This window comes from Rhinoderma darwinii, chromosome 2 (genome assembly GCF_050947455.1).
Source record: "Rhinoderma darwinii isolate aRhiDar2 chromosome 2, aRhiDar2.hap1, whole genome shotgun sequence".
NCBI lineage: Eukaryota > Metazoa > Chordata > Amphibia > Anura > Rhinodermatidae > Rhinoderma > Rhinoderma darwinii.
This window is the reverse complement of record NC_134688.1, coordinates 351,391,696-351,404,780: the sequence shown is the minus strand read 5'-3', so window position 1 is coordinate 351,404,780 and position 13,085 is coordinate 351,391,696. Positions and strand designations below refer to the sequence as shown.

General features: G+C 41.8%; 1 protein-coding gene across 1 annotated transcript in view; it reads left to right on the top strand.

Moving 5' to 3' along the window:
• Positions 1-9,889: 9,889 nt before the first annotated feature.
• TRAF3IP3 (TRAF3 interacting protein 3) overlaps positions 9,890-13,085 on the top strand; it is a 97,353-nt gene continuing 94,157 nt past the window's right edge. The window contains exon 1 of the mRNA XM_075853722.1: positions 9,890-9,972. The gene's annotated coding sequence lies outside the window, so the exon portion shown is untranslated. The remainder of the gene's footprint in view (positions 9,973-13,085) is intronic.

Here is a 13,085-nt window from a genome sequence, read left to right as displayed (position 1 = left end):
ATCTACGGTCCTCAACGTTGCCCGTTTCTTTGTGCTTCTCCAAAAGAGCTTGAAAAGCACATCTTGTAACCCCAGTCTGCTTCGAAATCTTTGCCTGGGAGAGACCTTGCTGATGCAGTACAAATACCTTGTGTCTTGTTGCTGTGCTCAGTCTTGTCATCGTGGATCTGTGACCTGAAACTATCTTCCACAACCTCACCTTTGTAGCAGAGTTTTACTGTTCTTCACCCAGTTTGAAGCCTCTTACACAGCTGTTTGTGTTACAGTTAATGACTGTGTTTTAACCTACCTATGAAAATGATGATCATTATCACCTGTTTAGTAGAATTGGTTAATCATACACCTTACTATAAGGTCCAGTTCACACAGTTTTTTCTACGCTGATTTTCATGCGGAAAGCAGAAGCAATTTTTTTTTCCATTAATTACAAAATGGCATGCTCTTTCTTTCCGCGGTTCTGCCTCTGACCTCCCATTGAAATCAATTGGAGGCAGAGAAAGCGTTTTTTGCTGTGTTTTTTGCCTGTGGCGCTTAACCCCTTCCCGCTATTGGGCGTGACTGTACGTCCAAATTCTAAGTGCGTTCCCGCAATAGGGCGTAAAGTCACGCCCTGTAGATAAAGCGTGCACAGGAGCTGTGTGCGCTTTATCTTCAGAGGCTGTCAGCTGTTATACACAGCTGACATGCCGCTGCAATGGCTGTTACCGCCGATCGCAGCCATTTAACCCCTTCAATGCGGCTGTCAATGACATCCGCCACATTGAAGTGGTTGACAGACGGAGGGAGCTCTCTCTGTAACCCCCGGGCCCCCCCGCGATGGATCGCGGGTGGCGATTGTTGCTATGGCAACCAAGAACCCGTTACTAGGCTTCCTGGTTGCCCAGGTACGGTAGCCTATTAGGTCCTACCTGAGGCAGGAAGTAATAGGCTAACTGTCAAATGAAGAATGACAGTTACGATACACTGCACTACATAAGTAGTGCAGTGCATCGTAGCGGGGATCAGAAGACCAGATCTTCAAGTCCCCAGGCCAGTGTAATAAAAAAAGTTAAAAAAGTAAAAAAAAAAAAAAGTTAAAGAAAAATAAATAAATAAAAGTTCATAAATAAATAATAAAAACAACACTTGCCCTGTTTCCCTGATCAACTCCTTTATTATTAGAAAAAAAATGAAAATATGAAAAAAAACTATACATACAGTGAAGGAAATAAGTATTTGATCCCTTGCTGATTTTGTAAGTTTGCCCACTGTCAAAGACATCAACAGTCTAGAATTTTTAGGCTAGGTTAATTTTACCAGTGAGAGATAGATTATATAAAAAAAAAAAAAAGAAAATCACATAGGCAAAATTATATATATTTATTTGATTTGTGCACAGAGAAATAAGTATTTGATCCCCTACCAACCATTAAGAGTTCAGCCTCCTCCAGACCAGTTACACGCTCCAAATCAACTTGGTGCCTGAATTAAAGACAGCTGTCTTAAATGGTCACCAGTATAAAAGACTCCTGTCCACAGACTCAATGAATCAGTCTGACTCTAACCTCTACAACATGGGCAAGACCAAAGAGCTTTCTAAGGATGTCAGGGACAAGATCATAGACCTGCACAAGGCTGGAATGGGCTACAAAACCATAAGTAAGACGATGGGTGAGAAGGAGACAACTGTTGGTGCAATAGTAAGAAAATGGAAGACATACAAAATGACTGTCAATCGACATCGATCTGGGGCTCCATGCAAAATCTCACCTCATGGGGCATCCTTGATCCTGAGGAAGGTGAGAGCTCAGCCGAAAACTACACGGGGGGAACTTGTTAATGATCTCAAGGCAGCTGGGACCACAGTCAGCAAGAAAACCATTGGTAACACATTACGCCGTAATGGATTAAAATTCTGCAGTGCCCGCAAGGTCCCCCTGCCCAAGAAGGCACATGTACAGGCCCATTTGAAGTTTGCAAATGAACATCTGGATGATTCTGAGAGTGATTGGGAGAAGGTGCTGTGGTCAGATGAGACTAAAATTGAGCTCTTTGGCATTAACTCAACTCGCCGTGTTTGGAGGAAGAGAAATGCTGCCTATGACCCAAAGAACACCGTCCCCACTGTCAAGCATGGAGGTGGAAACATTATGTTTTGGGGGTGTTTCTCTGCTAAGGGCATAGGACTACTTCACCGCATCAATGGGAGAATGGATGGAGCCATGTACCGTCAAATCCTGAGTGACAACCTCCTTCCCTCCACCAGGACAATAAAAATGGCTCGTGGCTGGGTCTTCCAGCACAACAATGACCCGAAACATACAGCCAAGGCAACAAAGGAGTGGCTCAAAAAGACGCACATTAAGGTCATGGAGTGGCCTAGCCAGTCTCCAGACCTTAATCCCATCGAAAACTTATGGAGGGAGCTGAAGATCCGAGTTGCCAAGCGACAGCCTTGAAATCTTAATGATTTACAGATGATCTGCAAAGAGGAGTGGGCCAAAATTCCATCTAACATGTGTGCAAACCTCATCATCAACTACAAAAAACGTCTGACTGCTGTGCTTGCCAACAAGGGTTTTGCCACGAAGTATTAAGTATTGTTTGCCAAAGGGATCAAATACTTATTTCTCTGTGCAAAATGCAAATAAATATATATAATTTTGACAATGTGATTTTCTGTTTTTTTTTAAAATATAATCTATCTCTCACTGGTAAAATTAACCTAGCCTAAAAATTCTAGACTGTTCATGTCTTTGACAGTGGGCAAACGTACAAAATCAGCAAGGGATCAAATACTTATTTCCTTCACTGTAATAGGTATCGCCGTGTTCGGAACGGCCTGATCTATAAATATATCACATTATTTTTACGGCACGGTGAACACCGTAAAAAATTTTCATAAAAAACAATGACAGTATTTTATTTTTTGGTCATCTTGTCTCAAAAAAAATGTAATAAAAAGTGATCAAAAAGTTGCAAGTAACGCAAAATGGTACCAATAGAAACTTCAGTTCGTCACGCATAAAACAAGCCGTCCCGCAGTGATATCAACTAAAAAATAAAAAAAAGCTATGACTGTCAAAAAATGGCGACACTAAAACATGATTTTTTATTGTGGGAACGTAGTGAAACGTAAAAAAAACTATATAAATTTGTTGTCGCTGTAATCGTATCGCCCTGCAGAATAAAGTTAACATGTTGTTTATACTGCACGGTGGACACTGTAAAAATAAAAAAGAAACGTGCTAGAATGGCTGTTTTTTGGTTTCCTCATCTCCCAAAAAATGGAAAAAATAGTGATAACAAAAAATATAAAAAAAAAAAAAAAAAAAAGATCGCATGTACCCCAAAATAGAACCAATAAAAATTACAGCTCGTTCCACAAAAAACGCGCCCTCACACAGCTCCGTCAACGGAAAAATAACACGTTATGACTCTCAAAACGCAATGATGCAAAATGACGGCCCAGACTAATTTTTAGGTCCAGTAGAATTTCACTAAATACCCCACATCATCATTTGCTGGACCCCACAGGGGGACCCTGTAGATGCAGCGGAGATGAGGAAACTTTAGCGGCTTATAGGGCTAGTGAAGAAGTCAAATATAAAGCAATACTGGAGCGCAGATATTTTGTATAATACCCAATAAACCTGGCCTGTGTATAAAGGATTGGTTCAAAGCCTACCACACCAATCCATGGATTATTCATTCACCGCATTATTACATCATCCTATTATGCCCTGATGTACTCCGCACAGCTTACATATACCCTGATGTACTCCGCCCACATATGCCCCTACATTATAAGCTGAAATACCAGTAAAACACAAAGCAAAATCTGCGCTTCAAAAGCCAAATGGTGGTCCAACTGAGCCTGGCAGTGTGCCCAAACCGCAATTTATGACCACATATGGGGTATTACTGTATTCTGGAGAACCCGCTTAACAATTTATGGGATGTGTGTCTACGGTGGTACAAGCTGGGCACAACACATTGGGCACTGAAATGGCATATCTGTGGAAAACAGCAATTTTCTGTTTCAATATGTCTTTATTAAACAGTTGAGTCATCGGAAAATATATGCGAACAGTTCTACTCGCAGGTAGAAGTAAATAGTTAAAGTCTCAAATAATAATTAAATTGTTAATTCCTATGAGTTTTAACATTTTGAGAAAATGGGATTCAAAATAATATGGATAATAAAAGAAAGGTAAATAAAATAAATGTTGTGAAGAACGTATACAGGTCATCATAAAGAGAAAATAAAATGTATGCAACAAACAACGTATGAGCTCTATTGTTTACTCATTTTTGCAAAACACTTGTGCGGTCAAAATGCTCACTACACCCCTAGATCAATTCTTTGAGGGATCTAGTTTCCAAAATGGGGTAATTTTTCTGGAGAACCACTGTACTGGTACTATAGCTCAATGCAACATGGTGTCAAAAAATGAATCTTGTAAAATCTCCACTCCAAATACTAAATGGCACTCCTTCCCTTTAGAGTGTTGCTGTGTGTCCAAATAGCAGTTTATGACTACATGTGGGGTATTTCCGTACTCCGGAGAAGTTGCTTTACAAATGTTGGGGTGCTTTTTCTCTTTTATTTGTTGAAAAAATGAAAAATTTTGAACTAATGCTACGTGTTATTGGAAAATGTAATTTTTCATTTTCACTGCCCATTTGTAATAAAATCTATGAGACACCTGTGGGGTCAAAATGCTCACTACCCCTCTAGATGAATTCCTCAATGGGTGTAGTTTGCCAAATGGAGTCACTTTTGGGAAGTTTCCACTGTACTGGTACCCAAGGGGCTTTGCAAAAGTGACATGGTGCAGAAAAACCAATCCAGCAAAATCTGCTCGCCAAATGGCGCTCTTTCCCTTTTGAGACCTGATGTGTATTCATACAGTAGTTTATTACCACATATGGGGTATTGCCATACTCTGGAGAAGTTGCTTTGCAAATGTTACAAGTCTTTTTCTCCTTTATTTGATGAGAAAATGAAACATTTTGACCTAAAGCTAAGTCTTAGTGGAAATTTTTTTTTATTTTTACTGCACAATTCTAATGATATCTATGAAACACCTGGGGGGTCAACATGCTCACTACACCCCTAGTTGAATTCCTCTAGGGGTTTAATTTCCCAAATGGAGTCACTTGTGGGGGGGTTACCACTGTACTGGTACCTTAGGAGCTTTACAAATGAGACTTGGTCCCGAGAAATGAATCCAGCAAAATCTGTACTCCAAAAGCTAAATGGCGTGCCTTCCCTTCTGAGCCCTGATGTGTATTCATACCGTGGTTTATTACCACATATGGGGTATTTCCGTACTCTGGAGAAGTTGCTTTACAAATGTTGGGGTGCTTTTCCTCATTTATTTGTTGAAAAAAATAAAAATTTTAAGGTAAAGCTACATCTTATTGAAAAATAGTGTAATTTTTCATTTTCACTGCCCAATTCTAATGAAATCTATGAAATACCTGTGTGGTCAAAATGATCACTTCACCTCTAGATGAATTCCTCTAGGGGTGGAGTTTCCCAAATGTAGTCACTTTTGGGGGGTTTCCTTTGTTTTTGCACCACAAGACCTCTTCTAACCTGACATGGTGCCTGAAATATAATTTAAGAAAAGGAAGGCCGAAAAATCCACTAGGTGCTCCTTTGTTTCTGGGGCCTTCGTTTCAGTCCAGTAGCGCACTAGGGCCACATGTGGGATATTTCTAAAAACTGCAGAATCAGGGGAATAAATATTCAGTTGTGTTTCTGTTGTAAAAACCTTCGGTATTACAGGAAAAAATTTATTAAAATGGAATTTCTGCAAAAAAAATTAAATTTGCAAATTTCCCTTCCACTTTGCTTTAATTCCTGTGACACGCATAAAGGGTTAAGAAACTTTCTAAATGCTGTTTTGAATACTTTAAGGGGTGCAGTTTTTAAAATGGGGTGATTTGTGGGGGTTCCTAATATATAAGGCCCTCAAAGCTACTTCAGATCTGAACTGTTCCCTAAAAAAATGGCCTTTTCAAAGTTTCTTGAAAATATGAGAAATTGCTTCTAAATTAATAAGCCTTGTAACGTCCTAGAAAAATAAAAGGATGTTCAAAAAATGATGCAATCATAAAGTAGACATATGGGAAATGTTAACTAGTCACTATTTTGTGTGGTATAACTATCTGTCTTACAAGCAGATACATTTAAATTTAGTAAAAATGCTAATTTTGCAAATTTTCTCTAAATTTTGGCGTTTTTCACAAATAAATATTGAATTTATCGACCAAATTTTTTCACTAACATAAAGTACAATATGTCATGAGAAAACAGTCTCAGAATCGCTTGGATAGGTAAAAGCATTCCGGAGTTATTACCACATAAAGTGACACATGTCAGATTTAAAAAAATGAGGCTGTGTCATATGGTCTAAAAGTGGCTGCGTCCTTAAGGGGTTAATGGCTGTGGGCTAAAAATGCAGCAAACACCGCGGCAAAAAAGTAGAGGCAGGTCAAAATCTGAAGGCATTTTGAGGCAGATTTTTTTCTGCCTGCAAAAAAACTCAGTGTGAACAGGGCCTAATCCTACAAAATCCATGACTTTGTGCAAGTGTACCAAGAACAATTGATGCGGTTTTGAAGGCAAAGGGTGGTCACACCAAATATTGATTTGATTTATATTTGTCTTCTGTTCCTTTACTTAGTATCTTGTTAATTGATAAACAAAACTATTAGGCCCATTTCACTCGGATTTAGCAGCAAAAAACATCTGAAATCGCCACCCATTGATTTCAATGAGAGGTGGAGGCTTTTTTTTTTTGCGGCGGCTTTTAGCCGTTTGCGGTAGAATAAAGCAGCATGCTCTTTCTTGCCGCAGTTCCACCTCTGACCTCCCATTGAAATCAATGGGAAGCAGAGAAAGCATTTCTCGCCGCGTTTTTTACCCGCGCCGCTCGAAAATCGCGGCAAGAAATTGCTGGCAGGTCAAAATCTACCTCAAAATTTCTGAAGGAATTTTGAGGCAGATTTTTCCGCCTGCAAAAAAACTCTGTGTGAATAGGGTCTTAACACTTCTATTTTTAAAAGCATTCTTAGGGCTTGTCCACACGTAACGGAATTGCTGCAGGACAACTGTCCCGTACTGTAATCATGATTACAGTACGGGACAGTAGTTCCACGCAGAGGCAGGGACTCCTAGCATCGTACATCACTATGCTGCTAGGAGCCCGGCTCCCTGCACTGTGTTCGGTCCGGGACTTCCGGCCGAAATACGTTCCGTACATTACGGATGTAACATGGTCGTGTGAACCCAGCCTAAATGTCATCCACACGCTGCATAAAATTTCAGTCCTGAAATTCACCTGCGGTGCATATTTTTTTGTTTCCGCAGCATGTCAATTCCTGCTGCGAAAAGTGGACTGAATTCCTGCATTTTTCAGAGGAGATATCACCATCAAACAGGCTTAAAAAAAGAAGAAAATCTGCGCTATTATTTGCAGTAAAAAAACTCAGAAAATGGTGCAGTTTTTCAGCAGTGGAATGTCTGCTAGTTTTAGCGGAAAGGCTGCAGAAATTAATTTGCAGCATTTTTCCACAACTGCCTAAAACTTTTGCACAGTACCGTATATGCTCCCAACATACAATATAATGGCTCTGACATATGAGTGTCCTATAGGCTTAAGTTTGGGACGATTATGGTTAACTTTTTTTTTTAAAGTTTTTTTTTACTTTGTGTAAGTGTAATTAAAAGCACCTTCAAAACTGTTTTTCAGTACAAGGGGATTCCTAAAAATTATATTGTGCAGTATGCGTTTGTATTTTTTACAATGGAAGTCAATAGGTGAGGAATCCAACTAAATGCCTTACAGTTGCTTATGTTGGGTTCGTACATTCGGCATATATTTTAGCATTTCCTGACACATGTGCCAAAACTAGGGAAAACCAAGATTCCAACAGAGCCGTTCAGTAATTGTAACGGTATAAGCCACAGTGCCCTCACAGTGACAGCGTGCTCCCATAACGAAGCTAGCCACAGAAATATACTTTTTCACACTACTACATTGTTCTACACAACCAAAAGGTACAAGTGAGCGGCCAACCAGTTGGCGCTGACATGTAACTGTCTCTGAAGAAGTGTGGCATCTGATGGCTTGGTATTAGAATGCAGTAGTAATGTCAGTGGTGAATTATTATGTTTATAATACTAGAAAGTAGCCTAGACCTACCTAGTCAAGTGCATGATTATAGCACAATAAAAATCTTGACAAAAGACTGTAAAGAACTGTTCTGTATATTCTAAATGGGTCATTGTCTTGCTGCCATGTTAATATGACGTGTGAGAGGTCCAGTAGGTAAGAAGCGATCTATACTAGTTATTGTTATAGTTAGGTGGTTAGTGCTTTGAGGATCCATTGTTCATGTCCGTGTGCTGTCCGAGTGTAGAACAGATAGCACACAAACTGAACACGGACACATTAAAAGTCAATGGGCTAATTCACATGTCTGACCGTTGATCCGTGCAGCATGCACTACTTTGGTCCAATTATTGCATTGGATTGGACTGCACAAGGACTGCATTCAAGTGCAGTCAGTTTTTCACGGATGCGTTGCTAGGAGACACGGAAAAGAAAGCAGGAAGGTGAAAACCTGATTAGGCCTCGTGCACACTTCCATCACTGCCATTTTTGACGGATCCGTGTGCCCGTTTTAGCGGCCGTGTGCACTCCCGTGTGCACTCCGTGTTTCCTTTCCGAGCGCCGAGCATGGTACTGTCCAGGGTACTGAAAGAGCATGGTTGTTCAGCACTAGTCACTGTACAGGGTGCTGAAAGATTTAATGGGCTGCACTGATCGGCGGTAGCTCTTTCAGCATCCTGGACAGTACCATGCTCGACGCTCGGAAAATACAATTTTAATGAAATAAAAAATAAAAAAATAAGTTCATACTTACTTTCCTCCTGTCCGGCCTCCAGGGATGACGTTTCATCCCAATGCACCTCTGCAGCCAATTACAGGCTGTAGTGGCGGTCACGCACGTCAGGATGACATCAGAAGGCCGGCCTCCAGGGATGACGCTTCATCCCACGTGACCGCCTCTGCAGCCAATCACAGGCTTCAGTGGCCTCTGCAGCCAATCACAGGCTGCCGCGTCATACAGGAAGGCCGGACTGGAGGAACAAGAGGGACTCGTCACCAAGACAACGACCCGATACGTATAAACTGCTTTTTATTTTATTTTTAATCAGCAGCCTCTTCTCTCTATCAGTGATTGATAGGCAAGTGGCTGCCGATTAGTGTAATATATCTGTAATGTACTTCTGCCCGCCCGGCCATTGCTAGGCAACGGCTCCGTCACACACGGACAGCACGCGGATGCCTTCCGTGTGCCTTCAGTTTTTTTGACGGCCCCATTGACTTGCATGGGACTCACGGTCAAGGAATCTCGGACCAAAGTAGGACATGCTCTACTTTGGATCGGAACGGAGCAATGGGACCGTCAAAAAAACTGAAGTGTGCATGGCCCCATTGAAATGAATGGGTCAGCGTGCTAGCCATCAGAAAAACGGCTAGCACCCTGAAGAAAAAGACTGAAGTGAGCATGAGGCCTTATTGATGATACACGGACGTGAAAAATGGACAAACGGGATGCACTCGGACACAATACGAATTCAACTCAAATGTAAATTGTAGCTTTTTCCCTGATGAAACACAGATGAGTTTTACAACGAAAATCTGAATACAACCTTAATGTTTCATCTCATTGGCTTCTATGGTTTAGTTCATCTTGACATTGTAAAACGCCACTAGGACTTCCCACAACGACTATATTTCAAATTATCAGTAATAGCAGCACTAAGAAAGTACCAGATAATAGTAACTAAACACATTCTCATTGCTTTCTGTTGTGCAGAGATAACGGTCTCAAAGAAACTTTCTGGGTGTCACTGCAGCTACTAGTTGTCACGCTGCCTCACACAGGCTCTGCACAGACCTCTTCTTGGTATGTATCTTTAAACCTTATTTCAATGCATAAGAACACAGTTCATTTTTCCTATACCTTTCCCTAAATTGTAAAGGTTAATTCAGAATATGGTGGTTGGTTATTTTATTTTCTCTAATGGTAGTAACAATAGTAATATGTTTAGCAGATTGACCGGTGTTAACTCATTCTTGTGGTACAAATTAAGACAGGAAAGTAATGTGTGTGTATAGGTGTGTGTGTATATATATATATATATATATATATATATATATATATATGATCTTGTCAGACTAAGCGCAGTATAGCGCTAGTTACAAGTGGAGGAGGGGGTCTGTGTAGCGCTATATACAAGGGGAGAGGGGGGCTGTGTAGCGCTATATGCAAGGGGAGGAGCGGGGCTGTGTAGCGCTATATACACAAGGGGAAAAGGGGGCTGTGTAACACTATATACAAGGGTAGGGGGGCTGTGTAGCACTATATACACAAGGGGAAAAGGGGGCTGTGTAACACTATATACAAGGGGAGGGGGCTGTGTAGCACTATATACACAAGGGGAAGAGGGGGGCTGTGTAGATCTATATACAAGGGGAGAGGGGGGCTGTGTAGCACTATATACATGGGGGAATTTCTGTGTAGCACTATATACAGGGGGGCTGTGTGGCAGTACCTACAGGCGTCTGTGGCTCTATTTACAGGGGCCTGTGTGGCGCTACTATAGGGGGGCTGTGTAGCAGTATCTACAGGGGGGTCTGCATGTGGCGCTATCTGCAGGGGGCTGTGTGTGATGCTATCTACAGGGGGCTGTGTGTGATGCTATCTACAGGGGGCTGTGTGTGATGCTATATACGGGGGGCTGTGTGTGATGCTATATACGGGGGCTGTGTTTGATGCTATATACGGGGGCTGTGTGTGATGCTATATACGGGGGCTGTGTGTGACGCTATCCATGGGGGGGGGGTGAAGCTGTCTACAGGGGGATATGTGTGGCGCTATCTACAGAGGTCTGTGTGGCACTATCTACAGGGGGGTCTGCGTGTAACGTTATCTGCAGGGGGATGTGTGTTATTCTATATACGGGGGGCTGTGTGTGTCGCTATCTACAGGGGGTGAAGCTGTCTACAGGGGGATGCGTGTGGCGCTATCTACAGGGGCGGTGTGGCACTATCTACAGAGGCTGTGTCGCACTCTCTACAGAGGGATGTGTGACAATATCTACAGGGGCTGTGTGACCCTCCCTACAGGGGGTCTGTGACACTATCTACAGGGCGTGTGTGTGTGTGCGTCGCTATCTACAGGCGGTCTGTGTGGCGCTATCTATAGGGGCAGTGATGTAATGAGGGATTCTTTCATTGATGCCTATAATTGGTGTTTATAACTGTCTATTTTACTGCTGTACTTGTAATATTATAGTATTTAAAAAAGTAATTTAAAACTAATTTTCTTATTCTCTTATTTAGTCGCTATATTAGCGTTTACTGGGGGTATTACTTTTGGTCATCAGATCGCCCACCATTGATGGAGACTTGCCATGCTCCCTGACTGCCCCGCTCAGGAGCCGCCAAGACTTCGGCACCATGCACACGACCGTATTTTTTCCCTCCCATAAATGCTGGCCGGAAATACGGGTCCTTTGTTACACGTTTGTAACCCGTATTTAATCCATATTTACGGATCCGTGCCCGTAAATACGGGTCCGTTGTCATTAGTTTTCCACCCATATTTACGGACCCGTAAAAAAAGGGGGGCTGGAAATGATGTCACAATCATGTCCAAACCCCTTAAAAGGGTCACATGATCGCTCAGACACCATTTTCTCTGCTTCTCTTTATTCAAAAATTTAAATACCCTGACATTGCCTAGCAACGCTCCCGTAATTACGGGTGCACACACGTAGCCACCCATAATTACAGGAGCCCCACAGACTTCTATGGGCCTGCCCGTGCCGTAATTACGGCCTGAAATAGGACATGTTCTATATTTTTCAACGGCCCGGGCACCTTCCTGTACGCAAACGGGAAGGTACCCGTGGCCAATAGAAGTCTATGGGCCCGTAATTACGGGCGTTTTTACGGTCGTGTGCATGGGGCCTTAGAGGAAACATTGCCCATCAGCTATTGATGGCCTATCCGGAGGATTGGCCAACAATTTCTACTGGCTGGAAAACCCCTTTAAAAATAGTTTATATTCATCTGAATGGGGTTGTTTCTGCAGCAGGTATATGGATTTCTGCAGGTTTCATTCAGATGAATGGATCGGATTTTCAGTCGCAGAAATTTCTGCACCAAAATCTGCCAAATGTGACTGCACCTTTTATGGATGATGACATGCTGCATTAAAGGAAATAACATATAGGCAGCCATTTAGACATTTGTGCAGAAGCTTCACTAGCATTTTTGAAGGGACATGGTTGTGTCATTCTTTGCATCCTTCTCACTATGTATTACACACAACGCAGAATGTGAGGGGGCTGGTGTAGGAGTCATGCAGCAAAGTCAAGTGTTTGGGTAATTGTTACTAGGTACTGACGCCACAATCTTATCTCTATAGTGATACTACAAAAACCAGAGGACTTGTAACAAGTGAAGTGTTGTGAAGTCATTTTTTCAAATGTTATGTGCCATACTACAGAGAATAACGCACGGACGTACATGAATTTGATGCAGGTGCTATCTAGTCATTGAGGTGTAAAGGGCTGCAATAACAACGTTTCAAGTAAATAAATGGTCCAGCAAGTATGACAACATACCTGTACACTTAGTAGATTCATTTTGTGCATACTAACTGAAATGTTGCACAAAAATGTAATGTTATATCTTATTATGCATCCTACTATACCAGCATACATTGCTGGCAGTAGCAGTAACATTAATATATGGTAGGGGCTGATTCAGGATAGAATTCTAGGATGGTGAGGGGGAAATGTAGCACGTAACACATGCCGCAACACATTTTTTATGTTTGGTCACACCCTTTGCCACTGCCACAAATATGTAAGCCACACCGTCAACACAGGAAGTAAAATAAAATAAAAACTCAGAAACACCTAATCACACTGTCAGGGACAGACGTACACTCGCTGTTTGAAACAGGGACAAGTGTTTGATACCACTATACAAAGATCAATATAGCCA